Source organism: Papio anubis, chromosome 8 (genome assembly GCF_008728515.1).
Source record: "Papio anubis isolate 15944 chromosome 8, Panubis1.0, whole genome shotgun sequence".
Lineage (NCBI taxonomy): Eukaryota > Metazoa > Chordata > Mammalia > Primates > Cercopithecidae > Papio > Papio anubis.
Window position 1 is genome coordinate 125,915,302 of NC_044983.1, and position 25,319 is coordinate 125,940,620.

The following is a 25,319-nucleotide window of genomic DNA, read 5'->3' on the forward strand; positions in this document are numbered from 1 at the left end:
TTTGCACATTTTAAAAATTGGGATACTTGTATTTTATTATTTGCAGCAGTTTTTACATATCCTAGATACAACTCCTTTGCTAGATGTACATATTATGAGCATTTTCTCCTAATCTGTGTCTTGCCTCTTTACTTTCTTAACAATGTCTTTGAGTAAATAGAAGTTTTAATTGTGATAAAATCTCATTTATCATGTTTTTATTTGTTGTTATTTACTTTTACAGCCTAAGATATCTTTGCCTATTTCAAGTTTAAGATTTTTTACAATGTTTTCTCCAAAAAGCTTTATAGTTTAGCTTTTACATATAGGTCTGTGATTCATTTTGATGTAATGTTTCTTTATGGTGTGAGACTGAGCTCAAAGTTTTTGTTTTGTTTTTTTTCATGTATATATTCAGTTGTTCTAATACCATTTATTGAAAAGGCTTCCTTTCCCCTTGATTTTCACTGGTATCTTTGTCAAAAACAAATGATTAGATCTATGTTGGTCTATTCCTGGACTGTCTATTCATTTCTATTGATTTATTTGTCTACTGAAAATTAACCCTTATCCTAATTACTATACTTTATAGTAAGTCTTGAAATATAATAATGCAAGTCTTCCAACTTTGTTCTTCTTAAGATTATCTTGGCTATATTAGGTTCTTGCCATTTCCATATATATTTTAGAATCAGCTTATTAACATTTACAAAAAAAGGCCTTTTGAAATTTTGATTGAAATTTTGCTGACTCTATAGATCGTCTTGTGGAGAATTTATAGCTTAACAAAATTTTTTTGAGTATGTTCACATGGTATGTTTTTCTTTTTAAAAGTCTTTAATTTCTCTTAGCAATATTTTGTAGTTTTCAGTGAAAAGGTCTTCATATTGTTTGTAAATTTATTCCTATATATTTGTGATTCTTTTCCTTTTTTCTTTTTTGAGATGGAGTTTAGCTCTGTCACCCAGGCTGGAGTGCAGTGGCACAATCTCAGCTCACTGCAACCTCCGCCTCCCGGGTTCAAGCAATTCTCCTGCCCCAGCCTCCACAATAGCTGGGATTACAGGCATATGCCACCATGCCTGGATAATTTTTGTATTTTTAGTAAAGATGGGGTTTACCATGTTGGTCAGGCTGGTCTTGAACTCCTGACCTCAAGTGATCTGCCTGCCTTGGTCTCTCTCAGTTCTGGGATTACAGGTGCATGCCACCATGCCTGGCTAATTTTTGTATGTTTAGTAGAGATGGGGTTTCACCATATTGGCCAGGCTAGTCTTGAACCCTTGACCTCAAGTAATCCACCCACCTCAGCCTCCGAAAGTGCTGGGATTACAGGCGTGAGCCACTGTGCCTGGACTATTTGTGATTTTTTTTTAGCTTATCAGTGCACTGTAGTTTGAAATGTCTGTTCCCTCTGAAACTCGTGTTGAAACTTAATCCCCAAGTTAATGATATTAAGAGGTGGGGCCTTTAAGAGGTGATTGGATCATGAGGGCTCTGCCTTCATGAATAGTTTAATCCATTCATGGATTAATGGGTTAGTGCATTAATCGGTTATCACAGGAGCAGGTTAGTTATCCTGAGAGCGGCTCTGTTATAAAGGCCAGTTTGCCAGTTTGATTTTCTCATGAACCCCCTTGCCGTGTGATGCTTGCAGAGAGTTCCCACCAGCAAGAAGGCCCTCACCACATATAGCCCCTAAGTCTTGGACTTCCTAGTATCAGGAACTGTAAGAAACACATTAAAAAAAATAAATCACCCAATCGCAGGCATTCTGTTATAGTAACAGAAAACTGCCTAAGACATAGTGCTTTCTTATTGTTACACAGTGACCATTGCATTGAATGTTGTCTTTTATTGCCTTCTACATCCTAAACATGGGTAGAACCTAGGTACAATATGCAGGTTTTAATACCTCCATTAAAATTCATTTTAGGAGCATTTTATAATTTACTTAAAGAATTCTTTACTGTTGGAGATTTATTTAAAGATTTAGTTTATTCTACTCATTTATAAGTAAAGCTAAGCTGAGCATTGAAACAAAATATATTGGCCAGGCACGGTAGCTCACACCTGTAATCCCAGCACTTTGGGAGGCTGAGGTGGGTGGATCATGAGGTCAGGAGTTCGAGACCAGCCTGACCAACATGGTGAAATCTCGTCTCTACCAAAAATACAAAAATTAGCCGGGCTTGGTGGCACGAGCCTGTAATCCCAGCTACTCAGGAGGCTGAGGCAGGAGAATTGCTTGAATCCAGGAAGCGGAGGTTGCAGTGAGTCAAGATTGCTCCACTGCACTGCAGCCTGGGCGATAGAGTGAGACTCTGTCTCAAAAACAAAATCAAAACAAAACCACCACCACCAAAAAACAAAATATATTGAGCTGGAGATTGCTTTTAGTACTTTGTTTGTGTTATTCCTCAGAAAGACCATTTTGTTTGTCTCTGATTCTTTCTTTAGGATACAACTCTGGATGTGGAATTGCTAGAGAAAAGGATGTATATTTGCAAAGCCCTTGAAGAGCAATGGGAACTTTTTGCCAGGTCGCTTCAGTGCAGTCAGGTGACAGTGCTATACAGTCTGCACCATGCTGCTCATAAGGTTAAGAACCTGGCCTATAGGAAGCACTATAATAAATCTTTATCCATTGGGTGAAAGGATGAGGGAATGTTTAGATGAACCATGAGGGGAAGGGTGAGCTCACTTGATGTGCTGAGCCAGCTGTGTTTGTCTACCTGTGTTCATACTCTTCAAGTAAAGTACACAAACATCAAAAGAATCCACATTGGTTAACTGCTCACACCTTGAAGTTAACTAACCTTCAGTGTTGGACTCATGAACTTCTATCATTAGATAAATGGGTTTGGTCATCATTATACAATTCATGCTAATGTCTCCTCTAATCAGACTTCATACTCATACCTATTCTGGCTTCAAAACCCTGGGTCATACTTGATCTTTCCTCAAGAAGCCAGGCACACATTGCCTGTAACCATTGCCAACATGCAGCACAAGGCACGTTAGCCCTCTGTCTTAGTCTGTTTTGTATTGCTGTAAAGGAATACCTAAGACTAGGTAATTGATAAAGAAAAGAGGTTTATTAGGCTCATGGTCTGCAAGTTGTACAAGGAGCATGGTGCCAGCCTCTGCTCAGCATTTGGTGAGGGCCACAGGCTGCTTCCACTCATGTGGGAAGGCGAAGGGAGCTGTTGTGTACAAAGATCACATGGTGAGAGAGGAAGCAAGAGAAAAGTGGTGGAGTCGGGTGTGGGGGTAGGTGTCAGGCTCTTTTTAACAAACAGCTCTAGTGAGAACTAATAGAGTAAGAACTCCCTCACCTCCAAGGGAAGCATTAATCTATTCATGAGGGATCTACTTTTATAACTGAAACATCTCCCAAAAGGCCCCCTTCAATTCTAGGGATCAAATTTCAACGTGAGGTATGGAGGGGACAAGTATTCAAACCAGAGTACATTCTAAAAATCTCCTGACTATGACTTCATAGTGTTACTGTCATCCCAATAAGGCCATGGCTATTGATATTGTCCCAGAATCTATGGCCAGAGTAGACAGGCAGATTCCAGAGGTGGGGGGGACAAGGTATTGGGACTCAGTTCTCCATAAGTCTTTCAAGTTTCTGCACATCTCATGGGCAGAGGCACTGAGAGTTTTTGTTTCCAACTATCTTTCCAAGGATGTGTGTATAATAGCACTTTAACATAGAGAGAGTGTTTTTTTCTGGGGCAGAGGGCGTATTTGTTTGTTGACCGGCAATGTCTCTCTCTGGGGCAAAATTTGGAATGTTTGCTTATAATCCCTTTAAAAGATAAGGGTTTCCTAAACTGGGGATTCCTTTCCTGTAATGCAACCCACTGTATGTGCAGGAGTTACCTGGCTCTCTACACATTGCCATGTTGGATTTGGGAGTCAGGGAACCACCAATGATGATATTATGGCTACTGCTGTTGCTGAGTAATAAGTCATCCGCCTCTGACCCAGGAGTCTTGTATCTTCTGCCAGTACCCAGGAATTGTGGTAGAATAACTTATTAGATTTCAGGTAGGGTAAGATGCAGATGCTTTACAGTTCTTAATGCAAGATAAGAGTCCAGAAGTGAGTTCTGGGCTGAATCCAGAATTGGTAGTGAAGATCAAAACTCTGAAGCAACATTCAGGACTGAGAAATTTCTTGCCATTTTCATGATCAACTCGGGCAGTGGGATAAGCCTCAACCTCAAACAGGGAGCCATTGCTGAGTCCTCCTATGGGGATTGAGGGAGACAAAAGAAGGATAAAATAGAGGTAGGACCTGTCAGACAGGAGGCAAGACTCAACTCAGTCAAGCCTTGTTGCCGGTCAATAATCTTCATTAAAAACAAAGTGGTGATTGAGAGTTATGGACAGATTCTGGTATCACCCTTTCATTCATCCAAATCTTCATTGTATCCTCATTGTGTGAGGGTCAGTAAGGTCTGCTGTGCTTCCTCCTCCAGGGTTGTAGTGAGGCTCAGATGACATGGTGCATGAGAAAGCTCCAATGCAAGAGGTGAAAAAGCAAGGATGTTTTTCTCAAACATAGCCTGGTGCTTTGTTAACTGAAATAAATAGATCTAGGGCTAGAGTGAATATACCACTAGTCACCATTTGTGGAACACTTATTGTCCTAAGCACTTTACATTCATTGTATCATTTAATCCTCACAAGAAACCCATGAAGAAAGTCATATTATCATCCGCATGTTAGAAATGAGAGAAATGAGCATGTGGGAAGAGAAGACATAGCACACAGTAACTAGGAAATGAGGCAGATCGTGGAATGACTGTGACGTGCTCTTCTCTACTTCCACTTCCTTGCATTTGGGTACCGCCTTCCCTGCTCCCTGTTCTGGATTCCTTCCAAGATGCAGCAATAGAAGTGAGATCAGCCATGTGACCAGCCACTTTTGAAGAGGCCCTCACTGATTCTATGCTGGATGGTTCCCTACCTTAAAGCCCTGATCAGAAACTCTAAGCTTTCTCATCTGCTTGCCTGTTTCTCCCTCATTCTGTGAGCATCAGGAAGTGAGGACAGCATCTCCAAACATAAATGTTCGATGAAGGCAGTCAGGAATTCCAGGGTAATACTGGGAGGTAAGAAAAGAACAGTCAAGCCAGGACAGAATCTTTGCTTCACAAGCAGGTAAGAAAAAACCTTGCCATGAAAAGGAGATTGTGTGACCACTCCTGGTATCCCCCAGGGTTCAAAGCCAGACTTACGTGAATATACATAAAAAACAAACATCTGCTCCCAATTGCTTCCATCTGAGAATGGAGTAACAGAAAGTTGGGAGTAGGAGGGGAGGAAAGGAGGCTGTTCCCCTTCCCGTAACTTCCTGGAATAGAAGGAAAGAACCTGGCCTGTTACTGGGGGATGTGAGTCCAGCTGCAATCAGAGCCCACCCGAAGCATGGCATTCAGTGGTGCACAATGTGGATGACAGACATAACTCAGAGCAAGATTGGATGGGAGTGGGCAGGAGGAAGGGCCTTCTAGCTCTGTCCTATGTGGAACTGTCAACAGATCAGAGGGAGAGGAGAAAGGGTAAATAGAATCTTAAAAAGACTTATCTTGAGGAAGGGTGGGAAGACCATGTTTGTAGGTTTTTGAGGGGGAGGAGACAGAAAGGGAAATTTAGGCCAACATCCAGAATTCCTGGAGTCCTCCAGGAATCATCTTCAGGAGTAAGTTCCCGTCCCTGATGCTCATCAAAGAATGTGGGATGACTTGCCCCCAGCTGCAGAGGCAACTTGGTATGGGAGTAGGATGCAGATAGATGTGAGTTCAAATCTAGTTTCCAGCACTTTCAGACTGTGTGATCTTGGCTTAATATCTTGAATTCTAAGTGTTTTTCTTCCTTTAAAGCAGTAAACTGTCTGGTTCCTGGATGGTCTCCATCATGACATCTAGAATCAACCCACACATTGTAAAAAGGATCTTTTCATCAGATGAGTGAGAGAGGAAGGTAGGGACCAAATAATCTTTAATGTCTTGCCCAACATTCCAAGGAAATGAACTGAACATCAAAGTGACTCTGGGCAGTTTGCACCACCATTCCATGCCTCATCAAACACATCATTTTTTTCTATGTATTTTTCCCTCATAATTCCAAAAGGGAAAAAGACAGATACACCTAAGGGAGAAGAAAATGTAAATAAACTATTATGACTCTAATGTGAAGGTTTTAAGGGTGACAGGCTCTGTGAAAATGCTGATCCAAACAGGCCAGGCATCCCACTGGCAATGACTTTCCTTCTTAATGTCAGTCCCTAGGGCCAGTTGTCTGCTGTGTTAGTGATACAAAAGGCTCCATTTGGCTCCATTTCAGACAAGTTGAATGAACATCATTAGAGAAATGGATGAGGGGTGATGGATGACTAGGATGAAGTCACAGAAAGAGAGCAGATCACATTTGCTTTTGACTCAAGACTGGGAGGAAGAGTTGAAATGCTGGCTGACATCATCAAGACTCTAAAAGGTCTAGGCTGGTTGTAACAATGAATTGAAATGAATTCGGTCAAATTTAATAGAGGAAAAAATCTAAGATCCTGCATCTGGATTATAAAATGAACCAAGCTTTGTAAACATAATGACAAGGAGTGAGTCAAAAATGGAAAAGATTGATTGATTTGGCTCCAATAAACTATAAAACATGGATGTCAAAAACACTATAAACAAGATGAAAAGGCAAACTATAAACTGAGAAAAATAATGGCAAGAGTGGGTTGATATGTTTAAGAGGTCTTTCAAATCAATAAGGAAAAGAAAAATGCTCCACTAGAAAAAATGAGGAATGAATGTAAACAAACAGTTCCGAAGATGAGAAATCAAAATGGTCAAACAGCATGTGAAAAAGGTTTATCCACAGTATTATAAACATGCAAATAAAAACAAAAGTGGAATACATTTTTTCCCCTATCCGATTAACAGTGACTTAAAAGAGTAATGAGAATCAAGGTTAGCAGAATGCAGGAGAAGCAGACATGCTCAGCCACTGTAGGACAGTATCAACTTGCATAACCTTAATGGTGGCCAGTTCTGTAATGCATATCAGTAGCCTTAAAAATATCCAAACACCTTGACCTAAAATTTCACTTTTAGGAATTTGTCCTAAGGAGAAACTAGAGAAGGATACGAAGATATAATACAGTAAGGAATTCGTGGCAGGATTATTTAGAACAGCAAAATGTTAGTAACAACTTAATGCTCAATAATGGGGAATTCACTAATTAAGATAATTAGAACAATGAAATATCATGGTATATTAGTCCATTTTCATGCTGCTGATAAAGACATACCTTTATCACAATCATGGCAGAAGGCAGGTAGGAGCAAGTTACGGCTTACATGGATGGCAGGAGGCAGAGAGAGCTCATGCAGGGGAACTCCTCTTTATAGAAACATCAGATCTCATGAGACTTATCTGCTATCCCAAGAATAACATGAGAAAGACCCGCCCCTATGATACAATTACCTCCCACTGGATCCCCCCTCCCATGACATGTGGGAATTGTGGGAGATACAATGCAAGATGAGATTTGGGTGGGGACACAGCCAAACCATATCACATGCAAACCTTAGAAATCACTGATGTGAGAAAATATTCATAGTATGTTGCTGTGGTACACATGGAGCTGTACTGCTCAGATCCCCCTTCAAGGAAGGACTTGCTACCATGCGTGTTAGTTCCATCAGGGTTTGTCTCAACTGCAGAGAGAGACAAGCCATGGACACATCCTTCTTGACGTGCACACATCCAGTGATTTTCTGAGGTAGGGGCATAAAAGCCCCACCATTTCTGCCCAATGCAGAACATTCTGGTACACCATTTATGCTCCAGAGCTCTCCACCAGCTTGGCCTGGCTTATGTCAAGTACTCCATAGGGAAACAATTCTCCATGATTTTAAAAAATATCCTATAGTTCCTGGGATTTCTGAGCAAAGAACACAAGCAAACTTGGTTAAAAGATGACTGAATTACTAACATGTCTTGCAACTTAGAGATTGTGTATGGCTCCAAAGAGATTTAGAGGCTCATCTTTCTTGGAGATAGTTGCTCACATTCTAGGGAAGTAAGTCCAGATATGCCTTCCTTTCTCCTGCAGAAACATATATTTATATTCCAGACTCAAAATCTCTCTTCAGAGGGGAGGATGGGCAGAAGTACTAGCCACCATATATAAGCTCTGAATTCCCCCTGCAGAATGCATAGGGTAACACCTGACCCTTATTACATCGTCCTGTGGGGACTGGGGTGTGAAGAACTGGTGTGAATATGCTCTGTGAGTGAAAAAGGTCTCTTCTCTGAACCAGAGATTTCATGTTTCCTGTCTTAATCAACCTTTCTCTCTCTCCCTCCGTCTCCTCATCCTCTATATGATAGATCAATGTATATGTATGCATATATATGGGTGCATGCATGTATATGTGTGTATGTATGTTTTTATGCATGTGTATGATATATAAGTAACTTAACACCTGCATTAAAGTTTGACTTCTCCCTCTGCCTTACCTGTCTTCCTCCCCGTCTCTTCCTTAGGTGTTGATCTCAGATAAAGGTCTTGCACACCTCCAAAATGGTCTCAATGTTTACCTCTGGAAAATTCAGCCTGCAGTAGTTGCTGAGTTAAAAACAAGAGCGGTCTATAGAACCATACATAAACATGATAAAATTTTTGTACTTTATGTGAGGTGCATTGAAAAAAAGAGATGACAAAACTAAAATATTAATGATGGTTTTCTTTTGTTGGTGTGAATATGAATTGTTTTGTGCTTTCCTCTATTTTCCAAATGTCCTGCATTGAACATGTATTACTTTTAATTACAGGGTGTGCCAAAATACTATTGCCATCAGCTGTATTCAGCAGGAAATGGAGGTGGGGATGGGGATGTTAAAGCTGATATTTACAGAGTGCTGGCTATGTGGCTGGCACTGTTTTAAGCAATTCACATTTAATTTCTCCTTATATGCAATCTTACAGGGGAGGTATTATCATCTCTTTCTCATAAATGAAGGAAACTGACACCCAGAGAGATAAATAACTTTCCCGAAGTGCAGGAGTCAGCGTCTGAATCCAGTCTTCCTGGCCTCAGAGCCTGTGCTTCTACACTCTCAGTGTTCCCATCTTAGCCTCATCCTCGGGCGCACAAATTAGGACCTGGCATACCTTCCCTTCTAAGAGCAACTGCAGAAGCTTAAATCTCATAAATGGTTACTGAGATCTGATGCTTCTTACTGGCATCTGTGTGGCCATGACTGTGTTGAAGGAACAGCTTCTCTTGTTTTAAGTTTTGTATCTTGTCAAAGGAGAGAGCAGATGCAACGAACCTGTGCAACTTTTGCCTGTGAACTGCCGAGGGTCTAAGCAAGCTGTTTATAGAGCATGAGTCTCACTTGAGGTCTGGTTCACAGTCCAAGTACATTTTTTCTTCTTTTACCCATTAGACTTCAACCTTTGAAATGAGATGGATTTGGAAGACTCTTGCATAGGGTTTAGGGCCTCAACATTCAAGTAGGACCACACACTCTCCATCCTCTTGCCAAAGTCAATACCTAATGCTAAAACAGCTTTAGAAACTTTGGTTTTATTTCCCGTCTTCATTTTTCATGGGTGACACAATCTTTCAGTTAGAGATACCTCTTGCCCTGTAGCGGTTCCTGTATTCCTCTCTCTCTTTAAGCATGATCTGTTTGAGTTTAGTAATGGCTCCTTATCCATAGTGCCTAACACAAAGTGGGCATTCAGTCAGCTAACTCTAAATGCCTGATGATGGAATGACTGAATGAATGAATCAATGAATGAATGAATGAATTATTAATTGATTAAAGTTCACTAAAGGCAGAGCCATGTCATCCTTGTATCCTCAGCAGTCCTGGCACAGACCATGAATGTAGTGGTAGGTGCTCAGTGAATCATTACTGAGTGCCTTGTAGATTCCAGGAAGAATATTAAAGTTGTGGAAATAGTGGTGAACCCCACAAGCATTTACTCTGCCCTGGCAGGAAGACGTGAATGAATGAATGAATGAATGAATTGTTCCACTGTTTTGAGTATCTTAGTTTGCAAAGCAGCAAACACCGCACTTGAACCTGAGTTCTCTCTGAAGCACTGCTTCTCCCACAGAAAAGTCGGGGCACCAGCAGGGAATGAGGGGTGTGCACTCAGCTGGATGGTTCAGTGGAAGAAACTGCAAGACACAGATGAGATTAAAAAGAAGCTGGGCAGGTGTGGTGTCTGCAGAGAAGGCAAAACCAAAACAGAAGAATCAAGAAGAATTAGAAAAATTGTTCACTGAGGACCTGGTGAGGGTCGGGACACAGGAAGGATGTCAAGCATCTCAAGAGTGGGAGTTGTTAGGGATGAATCCAAGACAAAGTCTGCTCAACCACAGCAGGTAGCTTTGGACATGCTCCCCTGCTGCGGCTGTGACCAGGAGTCAGTTTGCAGTGAGACTGCATCCCTTGTAAAGCAGCCATGTCCTGATTCTTCCATGTGACAGATCCTTCTCCAAAGTCAGAATTGTTTCACCAGGAGTTCCAGGATTCAGGGTATTCACACTATGAGCACAGAAAAGGCCTTTCCTTGGTTCCTGGCTCACAGGTGAGATGCATGGAACCTGCTGGGTCTTTTCCGGGCTCCCCAAAAACTTGGCTTTTACCCCTACCCCGGCTGACACTGACAATCTAGTGCATCAGGGTGGCCTTATCAGTGGCTAAGATATTCAAAAAAGTTCATGCTAACTGGGAAAGAGCCACTGCCTTCACCATCAATGCCCCTCCCATGAATGCCCCCTCCCTGCCACTTGGTCCCTTTGCTGGGACTGGTAGGGATGATGCTGGGTGCAGCAGGAGGCCTTCAGGACTTTCTCCAGCAGCCTTACGTTCTATTTGGTTGATGTCCATTTGATACTGATTGTTAAATATTTTTAATATCCCTTGCCTCCTGGTAATTGTTAATCCCCTGCCTTAATGGTAATTGTTTATTTCTGTATCTCCCTCATCCCCAGTCCTTTCTCCAGACTATAACCAGAGTAATCTTTCTAAAGTGCAAATCTTACTGCTTCTTTGCTTAAAATACTTTGAAGGTTTTGCACTGGCCTCATTAAAACCTCCAGGTTTCTTAACATATATTTCAAGTCTCTCCGTGCCCCAGCCCTCCTTCAGCCTTACCTAAGCCTGCTATTCCCTCTCATACTCAATTACAGCTGCACTGACCTTCTCCATTTCTTCAAGAACTACACAGTCTCTCCTCTCCAGACCACTCCTGGGACCTCCTGCTCCCTCCCTGACCAACGCTGCTCCGACTAAGTCCTAACCTCTCCATTCCTGGTGCTTCAACATTACTCAAGTGCTGCTTCCTTGGTGAGTCCCCGTGCTGTAGGATTCTCCCATAGGAGCACTTAACATATTTCATTTTATATACATATGTCTGCCCTCAAAACAATATGCTGTATGGGATGCAGCCGCAGGTTATACCTGTCAGGTATACCTTTGCATTTCCACCATCTTCCATGCTGCCAAAGATACAGAATGGGTGACAAAATAGATGATATGGTTTGGGTATTTCTCCATCCAAATCTCATCTTGAATTGTAGCTCCAATAATCCTTGTGTGTTGTGGGAGGCACCTGGTGGGAGGTAATTGAATCATGGGTGTGGATTTTTCCCCTGTGCTATTCTTGTGATAGTGAGTAAGTCTCAGGAGATCTGATGATTTTATAAAGGGCAGTTGCCCTGCGCATGTTCTCTTGCCTGCTGCCATGTAAGACATGCCTTTGCTCCTTCTTCACCTTCTGCCATGATTGTGAAATCTCCCCAGCCACGTGGAACTGTGATTCCATTAAACCTCTTTTTCTTTACAAATTACCCAGTCTCGGGTATGTCCTTACAGCAACATGAGAATGGACTAATGCAATGAATATTTGCCAAGAAAATGTTTCTCCCATTAGGATGTGAGCTTCTTGGGATCCTGGATTTCCTAGAAATGCCCAGCCCTTCTCCCACTGCATGGGAGTCTAATGAAGTGCTCAGTGAATATTTTTTGCAGCTTTGAATAGAAATATATTTGGATGCATGAGAACCAGTTTTCCATGTCTGCCCCTTAACTCTGTGATTTTGGGCAAGTCCCCTTCTGTCCTGGAGTTCAACATTCTCATTTGTACACTATGATGGCAATGACTCTGCAGAGTAAATACAAATGAGAGTCAGCTCCCCTGTGACTCTCCCCTGTGCCAGAGACTGTCCTGTGTACTGCAGGAATTTTATCTGATTAAAAACAATTCATTTGAGTAGATGTAATTTCCCCCTTCTATAGAGATTCTGAGAAGAACAACTTGCCCAAAATAAAATGGAGAGAAAGGTCTGAGCCAGGATTTCAAACCATCTTACCTGTGTCCATAGTTTATGCTCTTTTCACTATCCTCCTGTCCTGCCTCTATGGAAGGATAAGATGATCTGAGATTATCGATCTGTCTGTCTGTCTGTCTGTCTGTCTGTCTATCTATCTATCTATCTATCTATCTATCTATCTATCTATCTATCTATCTACCTACCTACCTACCTACCTACCTACCAGCTATCTACCTATTCTATTTTATCTACCTATCTACTTACCTATCTATGCCAGCACAGGGCCTGACACATGGCAGATATGCAATAATTGATCACTAGAAATGGTTTAAGTCTCATCTTGCTTGGAAGTAGGTTATGAACAAGGCGGTCCTGTTGAATCCCTTATAGTCCTGGGATCCCAATATGTGGAAGCAAGAGGAGGTGAAGGTCATGGCAAGCTTGTTTCCTCTCAGCCCATTATCCTGCTCTTGTAATGTCATTTGCAAATTCCTGTAAGCACAAAGTAGCCACTTTCCAGTAGGGCAAATGCACCAAGGAGAAGGGTTATGTGCCTTTCCTCATGGCTAAACTTGACAATCGTGGAGTTTCTCTTAGTCTCACAGAGGAGGAGAAGCACATTCACTGCTCACTTGCTCACTCATTTCCGTAGTTATGGAATAGTTAATAATCACCACCATTTACAGAAAGCCGGCTCTGTGTTAAGGGCTGTGCTGAAGATATCTTCACAACAGTCCTTCCGTAGGCTGTAGCTACAGCGACAGAGACAGAGCTAGAGAGAGCTTCCTGGCTGGTAATTAGGAAACTAAACACAGAGAACCTTAATAACTGACTTGCTTAAAGTCACCTAGCTTGTTAGTGGTGAAGCTTAGATTTGGACCTGGTTCTGCTGCTTCAAAGCCATTTCACTTCACTATGAATATAGCGTTAGATAGCACAGTCATTTGTTGTCCAAAAGACGTTGGGGAGTGGCGACATCAAAGACGGTCCTTTTCATGCTGCCCAGAAAGAAATGCCTTTCCCTTAAAGAAAAGGAAACTCACTAGACTCTCTGACCAAGTTTAGGTTGTAAAATTGAGGTGTTGACAAAAAGCCCATGGATCAATTAGAAGACCTCTTACAGTCTCCTCTCTCTCTCGTTCTCTCTTTTTATTTTTTGTGAGACAGAGTCTTGCTCTGTCTCCTAGACGGGCGTGCGGTGGTGTGATCTTGGCTCACTGCAACCTCTGCCTCCAGGGTTCAAGTGATTCTCCTGCCCCTGCCTCAGCCTCCTGAGTAGCTGGAATTACAGGCATGCACCATCATGCCTGGCTAATTTTTTTTTTTTTTTTTAGTAGAGGTGGGATTTTGTCATATTGGCCAGGCTGGTCTCGAAGTCCTGGCCTCAAGTAATCCGCCCACCTTGGCCTCCCAAAGTACTGGGAATACATGTGTGAGACACTGCATCTGGCCTCTCAGAGTCTCTTTTAACCCCTGTATTTTGCTTGTCATTTCCTTATAAGAGTATGGTGGTGGACAGAGTTTTGATCTAGAGTCAAAACTTGGGGTTTGATTCTCAGCCATGCTGTCACAGGCTGTGTGGCTTTGGCTGGGTAGGACATGTCATCGCTCTGAGCCTTGGTCTCTTCCTTGTCATAGGGATTACATGAGGTAATTGATGAGAAGAACTTGGACCTCACTGAATGGTCAATAATTGGTAGAAATCAGGTCACAAAATCTATGCATGGGATTTTGGCATCAGCTGTCACAGACAGAGTTGTTATTTGGGCTTTTTCCTACATCCAATTTCTTCCTCAAAAGAAAACCACAAGCAAAAAACAAGAAGCGCAGAGGCAAAATAGGCTTCAACTCTCCCTACAGAAATGTTTCTGAGGATTATTAGCTCAGCAATTTTCCATTAGCAAAAATAAATCGCTCAGAAACATCTGGGTCACATTCGTCAGGAATTTGCTCTGTGCCGGCATTTCATTTTCAAACCCAGAGGACGTTTTGGACCTATTGCCATGCCCTTGAGAAAACAGAAGGGTTCCAGAGCCCACCAGGGCTCCCACTTCCCTATCTCTCTTTTTCATTTCTGAAAAACTCAGAGGCAGTGGCAGCCAAACAACGTTTGGGTGGGCTGGTAAAGAAAATCCTTTTCTGGCTGCGGACAACTCCCTTTCTGCCAGCTCTCAGGCCTGTGCACCTGGCCCCGAGCCCTGAGGGTGAGGATTTGGGGTGGTGGTGGGAGCTAGAGACTCATGGTGCCATGCGGACAGGCAGTGAGGCGTCTCCAGGTCAGAAGGCATGGGGGGTTGCTATGGCAGGACCCCTCTGCCATGGGAAATTTCCTGCTGTTTAGAGCTAGCCCTTCTGCCCGCAGCTCTTGGTTCCCAAGTAGTTCTCATAGTTCAGCACAAAATTTGTCAGCTGAGGCAGAGATTCAGCCAACCTGAGCAGGTCCCTGAGGGGCTGATGTACTCTGGAGATGGTTGTCTGTGCCTGGATGTCTCCAGTCGGTGCCATGGGAGACAGGTGAGCTCAGAAGGATGTAATTGTTTACTGGCCTTCAGCCACGCAAAGTCAACTAATAACTACATGTTCATGGTATTTGCCCTAAGAGGGTGAAGCCTGGGCAGTGAAGCAGGGGGTGAGGAGAGGATGCAGAGGGGTCGTGATTCAAGGGGAGCAGTGCTGGGGGCAGAGGCAAAAGTGGGGAGCTTAGGGATCAATTAGGCAAAAAGATTCTGTATTGATTTTTCTATGAAATGACTATTTTTCCACTTATACTGAAAAACAACACTGGGCCTGTCAAAGGCCATCATTCTAAATGTGTACAGTCAGAACACCAACTAACAGCTGAGCGGAATTAATTACCTCTCCCCAAGACAGCTTCAACCGTTTGTTAACTGTTTTATGCCTCGAGCCCTTCACTTCTCAGCATCATCCTCCTGTCTCTTCTGCCAATTTCACACCTGCTGCCGGGTAAATCTTCATAAAGCACGCTTCCTGCCCTGCCGCTCCTGTGCAATGTTTCCTTATAGCCTGGGGAATCAAATCTGGGGGAAAACAAATTCTGTGGCTCATAGTTTCCAGCTTCCCGCCCACAGCTGCCTGGTGGAAGACAGAAGAATTGTTAGAATTCTACTTTAATAGTTGAGTAAATGGAGGCACAGTGAGGTTGAGTGCTTAGCACCTCAGGCCCCTCTGCCCCACCCAGCTAGCTGCCTCTCATGATCCCCAGATCTCCGCTCACCTAATGTCCTCCCCAAGTTCTTCAGGTAGGGGCTGACTTTACCAACTTTGAAGGCTGACAATGCCACCTGCACCAGCTCTTCTCCCACTTTCCAGTCCCTTCCTTTCCCTAAGGCCGCTCTGAAGAACCATCCCCAGCCTTACCTAACCTGCAGTCCTCTGCTATTACTTACTATCACCACTCTATCTCCTCTAGTTCCCACTGGCTCCCCAGCCTCCAACTCACTGGGCTTCCCATGGTCTAAGTTTGTGACATGTTAATTTAGCCACCTTATTTATATTGAGGAAACACAGTACCAGCATTTACCCATTGTCCAAACCTGAAATTTAGCTAAAATCTGCATCCCAGGCAAAAGAGAGGATGGCTCAGTTGAAGAATAGGGGTGGATGGTGTACAGGGGAGATGGGACCTTGCATTGCCCTTCAAGTAACAAGGGGATGGGTTCCCAACCCTTGATATTCATTCTTGCTTGAAGGAATTGACAGGCTACCACGGAAAAAGCACTGAACTTGAGAGCTGAGCAGCTTGGTTCTGCCAACTTTCTATAACTTTGGGCAAACTACTCTCCTCTCTTTGCCTCAGATTCACTGCAGCTTAAAAAAGATTGACCAAGATGCCCTCTAAAGTTCTGAGTGTGACTCTCTAGAAGACCCAGACTCATTGGATTAACACCATCTGTAAGTGAAGTTCCCACCTGAGGGATGGTCTTGGTTGGTTCCCTAGCCTACCTATTATAGAATCGTCTCCAGGGTTGGTAGCTGCCCTTAGTTTCCCAGGAAAGATCTCAGCTACCTGCCCTCTATCCTGGCATGATGCTCTGGGATTAATCTTCTTCCAGAGACAGATATAAAAATAAATCATGTGCTGCTCCCCAATCAGTCTGCACATCTTGTTCCTCATAAGCAGCAAGACCAAGTGAATACAGGGTTGTTGAGGCTCCCGGGTCCTGATACGGAGGCAGGGGCCCAGGCAGGCATATGGCTAGCAGGCCGGCTGCACTCAGAGTGTTATTTTCAAAACTGAAGTGGAATCTGCTTCAGGCCCGAGCATGGTAGGTGGTCTCCGTTCTTGGATCATAAATCACTGAAGGTAACTATTTTTCCTGGCCTCACTTGTGACCCAGTATAATGTTGTTATGATTGGAAGGATGGTGGAAAAGGGATTTTTTTTCTGCTGTTCTAATCTCCAGGGTATATAAATCTTTGTACTTTCACAGTCCCAGGGACCATGTGTGATGTTGTAGAGAGCATACAGGAATGACTCCCTCAGGTGCTGGTGAGGTTCTCTGCCGCTAACTCACTTGTATTTTCTAAGCCACAATTTTTCTCATCTGTAACAGGAGTTGTAGCTAGTGGTTCTCATTCTAGGCCTCAATGATTTTCTGAAAAAAGGTGTTCATGAAACCAACTCAAAGGATCAAGTCTACTAATAGCTTTGACTGACATTGGAGTCCTCTTGTAATTTGGTCTCCAGTGGTCCTTCTGCCTTCATTTCCAACCATCTCTCTGCTCTGCTCTCTCATTTCACCTAGTTCTCTTCAATGTGGCTCACTGTTTCACACTTCTAAGCTCTGGCATGCATGGATTCGTCTACTTAAAATTTCTATTTTAAAATCTTCTGTACCTGATGAAATCTTTTCATTTAAAGCCCATTTCCCATCTTAACTTCTCTGTGGAGACTTCCTAATCTCCTTCTGGCCTGATGGGTTAATGATTTTGTTCTCTGGGTGCTCCCAGAGCTGCAGGTAATTACCTCCATCATAGTGTTCATGTACAGAATCTGACACCAATCAGACCCTGGGCTGAGTTCCCTCCACAGTCTCCAGTGTCAAAAAGTTCCTATGTTCATAATCTGTGGTCCCAGAATGTGACTGTATTTGGAGATAGGACCTGTAAGGGGAAATTAACATAAATGAGATCATTACAGTGGTCCTTAGTCCAGCCTGACTGGGGTCCTTAAGAGAAGAGCAAGTTTGGACACAGATTGGTGTCCTTATGAGAAGAGGAGTTTAGATACAAACATTGTAGAGGCAAGATGATGTGAAGAGACAGAGAAGATGCCATCTACAAACCAAGGAGAGAGGCCTGGAACAGATTCTTCCTGTATAGTCCCCAGAAGGAACCAACACTGCTGACACCTAGTCTTGAACTTTTGGCCTCTAGTACTCTGAGAAAATAATGTCTGTTGTGTAAGCCACTCAGTCTGTGGTACTTTGTTAAGGCAGCCCTCCCTTGCCAGCCAAGATGGACCCTCTCCACACATGGTTCCCATGAGTCTCCACCTCGAGGCAGGGAGCCCCTGGAGGCCCTTGAAGGCAGGGTCTGTGTTTTATTCTTATTATTTTTTAATGTTTTGAAATCCAGAATTCATTGTTTCTCAAAGCACGTCTCAGACCTCTTGTACCAGAATCAGTGTTTTCTAAACTGTAGTTTTGGTCACAAAATTAGCATAGTGAGTCACAACTAGCATTAAAAAAAACATGAATCAGATTAAAAAACAAGAGCCTAGAACAGGCACATCTGCGTGGCTTGGAGGTCGTAAGGGAAATTATTGGGTAGTTTTTGTTTTATAAAACTTCGGTATTAGTTGTGTACACTGGGTCACGATATAATCTTTTAAAAAATATTGTGGAGAAAGTTGAAAAACACTGAGCCGAAGGTACTTGTTAAAAACACAGATTTTTTTTTTTCTTGCTCCACTAAAACTTCACGCCCGTTGATTAACAACTCCCCATGTTCCCCTCCCCCAACCCCTGGCAACCACCATTTACTCTGATTCTATGAATTTGACTATTTCAGGTACCTTGCATAAGGGGAATCATGCAGTATTTGTCCTTCTGTGACTGGATTATTTCACTTAGCATACTGTTTTCAAGGTTCATCCATAGTGTTGAATATTTTTTTTGTTTTTGAGATTGAGTCTTGCTCTGTCACCCAGGCTGGAGTGCAGTGGCATCATCTTGGCTCACTGCAACCTCCGCCTCCTGGGTTCAAGTGATTCCCTCGCCTCAGCTTTGAGTAGCTGGGATTACAGGCACGTGCCACCACGCCCGGATAATTTTTGTGTTTTTTAGTAGAGAGGGGGTTTCGCCATGTTTCCCAGGCTCGTCATGAACTCCTAGGTTCAAGCGATCCACCCGCCTCAGCCTCCCAAAGTGTTGGGATTACAGGCATGAGCCACCATGTCTGGCCAGTATATAGCATGTTTTCTTTATCTACCTATAGTCAACAAAAATGTACTGTACATTTAAAACTTTAAGAGGGTAGATCTCATGTTAAGTATCCCACAATGCTTTTAAAAATGAAGCTATTTGGACATTACCCCAGACCTACTGAATTTGAATCATAAGTAGGTGTGGCCTTGGAATCTACATTGTGTCTAGAAAATTCTTATGCACATTAAAATTGGAAAATTATTCCTAGTACCTAAGGCCAGTGTGAGGCACAGAATTATCACAAAATCCATATTTATTGAGCCAGCCTAGCATCATTTTGGTGCCAGTTATTTGTATTTTCACACTATCCAAAAACTGGTGGAATAATAGCTAAGAAGAATATCAATGCAAAACCAATATAAAGATTACTGGATCAATTTCTGATATGTACCTCAAAATAATTGAAAGGAATTTAAATTACTTGCCAAAGGACCTAAAAGCTTTTGTGTGTCATTTTCTCATTTATCTTTGAACCCACCCTAGGAAATGGGCATCACTGTTGCCATTTTTTTGGATGATGAATCTGAAATTTAGAGAGAAGTGACATGCCAAGGTCACACCACTAGGAAATGGCAGAGCTGGGCTGTAAATCCAAACCTCGTTCCATGCTGCCTGACACTGGTCCTTGGTTCTCCTGAGACCCTTTCTGGCCATGGCTATTGATGAGGCTCTTAAAAGAAGTCAATGCTGTTCCTGGCTGCTGCTGGGAGATTGGACTTCCCATTCTGACTCAGAGAAAAAGCATCTTCCTGTGGTGTGGGGCCAGGTAGAGCCCCACAGGGACTACCAGGGGCAAACCAGTCCATGTATTTGGCCTAGGCTGTGAGAGACTTTTACCTATCAAGGACCCCCAAAACACAGGTTTTGCAGTGACTAACAGTACCCACTGTCAAAAAGCCAACTCCTTTTCTGCCACAATGAGTCAAGAATGAATGGTTTGAGGCTTGATTTAGAGACAAGACATTTAACTCAGAGAACTCAAAGAGACCACAAACCAGGGAGGTTCCAGGCCCCGCTGATATGGTTTGCTTCTGTGTCCCCACCCAAATCTCATCTTGTAGCTCCCATAATTCCCATGTGTTGTGGGAGGCACCTGGTGGGAGATGATTGAATCATGGGTGTGGGTCTTTCCTGTGCTGTTGTCATGATAGTGAATGGGTCTCATGAGATCCGATGGTTTTAAAAATGGGAGTTCCCCTGCACAAGCTCTCTCTTTGCCTGCTGCCATCCGTGTAAGATGTGACTTGCTCCTCCTTGCCTTCTGCCATGATTGTGAGGCCTCCCCAGCCATGTGGAACTGTAAGTCCAATAAACCTCTTTCTTTTGTAAATTGCCCAGTCTTGGATATGTCTTTGTCAGCAGCATGAAAATGGACTAATATACCCACCCACTTCTCCCAAACCAGTTTCCTATGAGTAGCAGCATCTGAGCTGGGTCTCCACTTTGAGGATTTGCCTCATTGCCTCTGGTTTCTGTGACCATTGCAGCACCCATGAGCCAGGTGTTCTGCATTTGTTATCACCTTTAATTCTAACACCACTGCTATTTCCCAAGGGGTCAATAACCTGCCTAGCGGCCACAGCTAAGAAATACAAGGGATGGGATTTGAACCCAAGACTGTGTGCTGTGAGTCTGTACTCTTTCTTCTGCATAGACTTGCTTTTCCTGGTAGAACTTAGCTTGTCCCTGTGCCTATGCTCAGCCAGCTTGTCCCAAGACTAAATTGGGCCATGGGGCCTGGGGGATGAGCTTAGACAGTCCAGGGAACTATGAAGGGTCCTGAGGTCATTTCATTAAAGGCACATTTTGGCACATGAATACCATGAGTCCTGCTCATTCCTTCCTTGGTCCATCTGACCAGGCTCCAGGCAATGGAGACATCCCCTTCTATTTTCCTCAGTGACTTCCTGAGGTCTGCGGATCAAAAAGCACCTGGAGGAGACAAGTGATTCTGTACCCAGAATCAGAGAAATCTGATTGCTATGTTGTCTCTGCCACTCACTATGAGATCTTAGGAAATTCCTGTGTTCCTTCTGTGCCTCAGTTTCCTCATCTGTACAATGAGGACAATTCTGTCTTCCTCACAGTGCTATTGTCGGACAATAGGGTTGAAAATCTCTTGTACACATTAAGCATTTAAGACATGATTTAAACACTGATTTAGTCAGATCAAGTGGTTAGGAGATCTTCTCAGTGAGTACAGGGTCAGACAAAATGACAGAAATGTAGCCAAGTCCAAGTCAAACGTCACCATCAGCACATCACCATCACTCATGTTCCCCCACTGCGACCCCACCACTGCTGCTCCATTACCACCATAACCAACAATGGCCCAGCACAGTCAGTGTCAACAGTAACAACACCACTATTCCCATCACTACCCCACCCTCTGCTACCACTACTGCAGACACACACATCCGAGTTGTTTGTTCTGTCACCTTCACTATCACCTCTGCCTCCATCATATCACCATTGCTATATTACTGCCACCACCATCACCAACACCACCATATCACTTATCCATGAAAACAATATACTACAAGGTTCATTCCAGCCCCAGTACAATGCCTGACCCGAAGTAGGTTCTCAGGAAATTTTTGCAAAATGAACGAAAGGATAAATGAATGCCACACATTATATAATCAGAACTGCCAGGAAGCAAGAGTTTCCACCCCTTATAAATCTTCTGTAGATGTTTCAGTGGCCAATTTTTTTCTACGTCTTAGATCCTTCACCTTTTTTTTTTTTTTTTTTTTTTTTAATTTCAAAGCTTCTGGGATACAAGTGGTTTTTGTTTATATGGATGAATTGTACAGTGGTGAATTCTGAGGTTTTAGTGTACCCACCACCCAAGTAGTATACATTGTACCCAATATGTGGTTTTTTTATCCCTTACCCTCCTCTTCCTCTCCCCGCTTCTGAGTCTCCAATGTCCATTTTACCACTCTGTATGCCTTTGCATGCCCATAGCTTAGCTCCCACGTATAAGTGAGAACATATGTTGTTTGGTCTTCCATTTCTGAGTTACTTCACTTAGAATAATGGCCTACAGCTCCATCTAAGTTGCTGCAAAAGACATTATTTTGCTCTTTTCTATGGCTGAGTTATATTCCGTAGTGTATATATACCACATTTTCTTTATCCACTCATAGGTTGATGGGCACTTAGGTTGGTTTCATATCTCTGCAATTGTGAATTGTGTTGCAGTAAACATATGTGTGCAGGTGTCCTTTTGATATAAACACTTCTTTTCTTTTGGGTAGATACCCAGTAGTGAGACTGCTAGATTGAATGGGAGATCTGCTTTTAGTTCTTTGAAAAATCTCCATACTGTTTTTCATAGATGTTGTACTAATTTATGTTCCTACCAGCAGTGTATATGCATTCCTTTTTCACCACATCCAGGCCAACATCTATTGTTGTTCAACTTTTTAATAATGGAAATCCTTGGCCTCTTAAAGGCTCAGTCCTGCTGGACCAACTCAGGGCCTCACTGATGGGTAAAAATGATGAGGACAAAAGGTAGAACAATATAACTGGAGACATCAGCATTTGACCCTGATTGTTTATTTCTCAGAAAATCACAGTATTAAACCAAACTAAAGAAAAGTCATTCCTTGGGCTGGGTGTGGTGGCTCACGCCCACTTTGGGAGGCCAAGGTGCAATGATCACTTGAGCCCAGGAGTTTCAGACCAGCCTGGGCAAAATAGCGAGGCCTTGTCTTTACAAAAAATAATAAATTAGCCAGGCATGGTGGTGCACATTTGTAGTCCCAGCTACTCTGAACGCCGAGGCCGGAGGATCCCTTGAACTCAGGAATTTGAGGCTGCAGTGATCTATGATCATCATTGCACTCCAGCCTGGTGACAGAGCAATACCCTGTCTCAAAAGCAAACAAACAAACAAAAACCCTTTTCTAAGATTCCAACAGTTGTCTATGTATTTATGTGTAAACCTCAGGTATTTTCTAGCTGCAACTTGGTTTCTACCTTCTATTCCTTCCTATCTCCTGGGGGAATTGTTGAGATTGTTTTTTTCCTAGCAACAGCTCCCTCTGGTTGGATTCAAAATTAATATCACCTTTGAAAATTACATTTGAAAACATGCCAGGCCATTCTCTATCCCAGGAGGCAGGCAAACAATGAGATGACCAAGCATTCCATTCAGTTCCTGTATCATAAATCATAACTCACTCGGGCCAGTGGGTAGAAGGTGACTCTGTAGCTGATTTAAAGAACAATTTTCAAATACAGGCTGCTAGCTCATTGCTGAGGCAAAGACAGGACTCAAAGCCCAGGTGCCTTTTCCATCCTTTTCCTAGCAATAGCTCCTGCCTTGACACCTAAGGCTGGCTGCCTCTGTGGGGCCGGACAAAAACTTATCCATGCCTTTTCAAGCATGAGTCATTGATCCTTTTATGTGTGTCCTCTGGATCTCTTTTGGGAACATGGTAATGACTGAATCTGAGATCATGGCTGTCCTTGAGGTGTTCACTCAAGGCATCTGGTCCCCAAGATGTTCCCAAGGTACCTTTCCTCTTGCAGGCTTTTTTGATCACCTTGTGAATTCACCGAGCATTCCATAGACTATTTGCTCATTCCCCTCCATTGTGTCTTTGGCCCTTTCCTTCTCTCTCATTATCTCCTGGGCTGTGGTGTCCTGCCCGATGGTGTTGAGGTCATTGTATTAGGCAGTGTCCCAGAAACAATGATCATAGCAGTATTTTTAGAGGAGTCCGTGTGAGGTCATGGAAATAGCATGCAGTGTTCAGTGATCCAGGCATGGGACTCAAACTCTGCCTTGTCCCTTTACCAGCTGGGAGAGTGACCTAAACCTATAGTGCCTCAGTTTCCCCATGAGCCCGTGAGCATTATTATACTACTCACAGAGTTATGGTGATTTAATGATGCAACATAAGCAGTTGCTTAGAGCAATTCATGGCACTTGCTAGATCACTCAAAAATAGCCCATTTACTTCCCACTTTCCTTGAGCTTTTATTACAACATCTTGTTTGGAGATAATTAAAATGCAGCTGTGATTGCTTTCATGAGGAGCCAAGGGGCAATATTTCTCAAGTAATTATCGTTGAAGGAGAGTCAATGTGGGAAGGATGATGTCAGATACATACCAGGTGACACAGCCTCTGGGGTCCTTCATTCCTCCTGTGTCTACGGTGCTGGGTTGAGGTGTTGCAGATGTGATCTTCATTTGGTGCTATATGGTTTCAGCCTCTGTGTGGCTCCCTCCACAGGTGGGACCATCTGACCTCCTGTTGGTATCCCTCAGACATCCCCAGTGTACTGTCAGAACTGGAGAGGAAGATGTTAGGAAGCTGCCACTGCACAGTACTTGGTGGGGGAGACTATACTGGCTATGGAGTCACTCAGGCCTGGGTTGAAGCCTCATGATGTCCTGTACTAGTTATCTGAGCTTGACAAGTCACCCATCCCTCCGAACCTCAATTTTCTCAGCTATGAACTGAGGTTGGCAACATCTACTTTTCTCCATGATAATTCAAGTGACAAGGAAGGGAAAATCCAATTCCAAATGGCCTCATGATAAAAGAAACATTGCATTAGATAACTAAAAAGTCTAGAGGTAAGACTTCAAATATAGTTTGATCAGAGGTCTGGCTCCACTCCTCTGCATAATTTTATTCCCATCCTATCTTCTCTGTTGGCTTCATCTTTAGCTTGGTTTCCTTTATGTATCGAGATACCTACATGTAGCAGCTTTCTCAGCTTGGATTGGACCATCTTAGCCGACAGGATCAGTGCTGGCATTCAGATCATTTTCAGCCCAGCAAGCGGCTGGGGTCAGTGCTACTCAAATCATGGGCTATGCAGTGAGAGAGAGATGAGAGATGAAATAATGTTGGGAAGACAACTACCACACTACTCAGAGTGGGATTTTGAAGACTGAGGAACCACCATGATAACACTCACAGTTGATGGTTTTTGAGAACTGAGTCTGTGTCAGGCAGATAGTATCTTGCTTAATCTTCCCCAAGACCCAGGATCATGAATGTAACTATTAATAGTACTCTCAGTACATACCAATCTCTCCTCTATCATGCACCTCAGATTCCCCATCTGTGTTATCCATCCACTAGAATTATTAATCTGTATGGTCAACCCCTCCCCCAAAATGTTCATATTTTAACCCTATCAGCTGTGAATGTTACTTATATAGATAGCAAAGAGCCTTTGCAGATATAATTGGGTTAAAGATCTTGAAATGGGCCGGGTGCGGTGGCTCACGCCTGTAATCCCAGCACGTTGGGAGGCCAAGGCAGGCAGATTACGAGGTCAGGAGATCAAGACCATCCTGGCTAACACAGTGAAACCCCATCTCTACTAAAGAATACAAAAAATTAGCCGGGCATAGTGGCGAGCGCCTATAGTCCCAGCTACTTGGGAGGCTGAGGCAGGAGAATGGTGTGAACCTGGGAGGCGGAGTTTGCAGTGAGCGGAGATTGTGCCACTGCACTCCAGCCTGGGTGACAGA

The 25,319-nt window shown here is 43.2% G+C and overlaps 1 long non-coding RNA gene across 3 annotated transcripts in view; it reads right to left on the reverse strand.

The window, feature by feature from the left end:
• The window catches only part of LOC110744013, a 73,119-nt gene that overhangs the window by 2,506 nt on the left and 45,294 nt on the right, over positions 1-25,319 (reverse strand). Inside the window, exons 1-5 of one of the 3 annotated variants that reach the window (XR_002524018.2) lie at positions 23,941-25,144; positions 17,349-17,485; positions 15,218-15,399; positions 8,526-8,634; positions 3,871-4,240 (exon numbers count right to left, since the gene is read on the reverse strand). This is a non-coding gene — a long non-coding RNA (uncharacterized LOC110744013). Of the gene's footprint in view, positions 1-3,870; positions 4,241-8,525; positions 8,635-15,217; positions 15,400-17,348; positions 17,486-23,940; positions 25,145-25,319 lie in introns of those variants that run through there. The other 2 variants (XR_002524016.2, XR_002524017.2) reach the window with 2 other exon arrangements.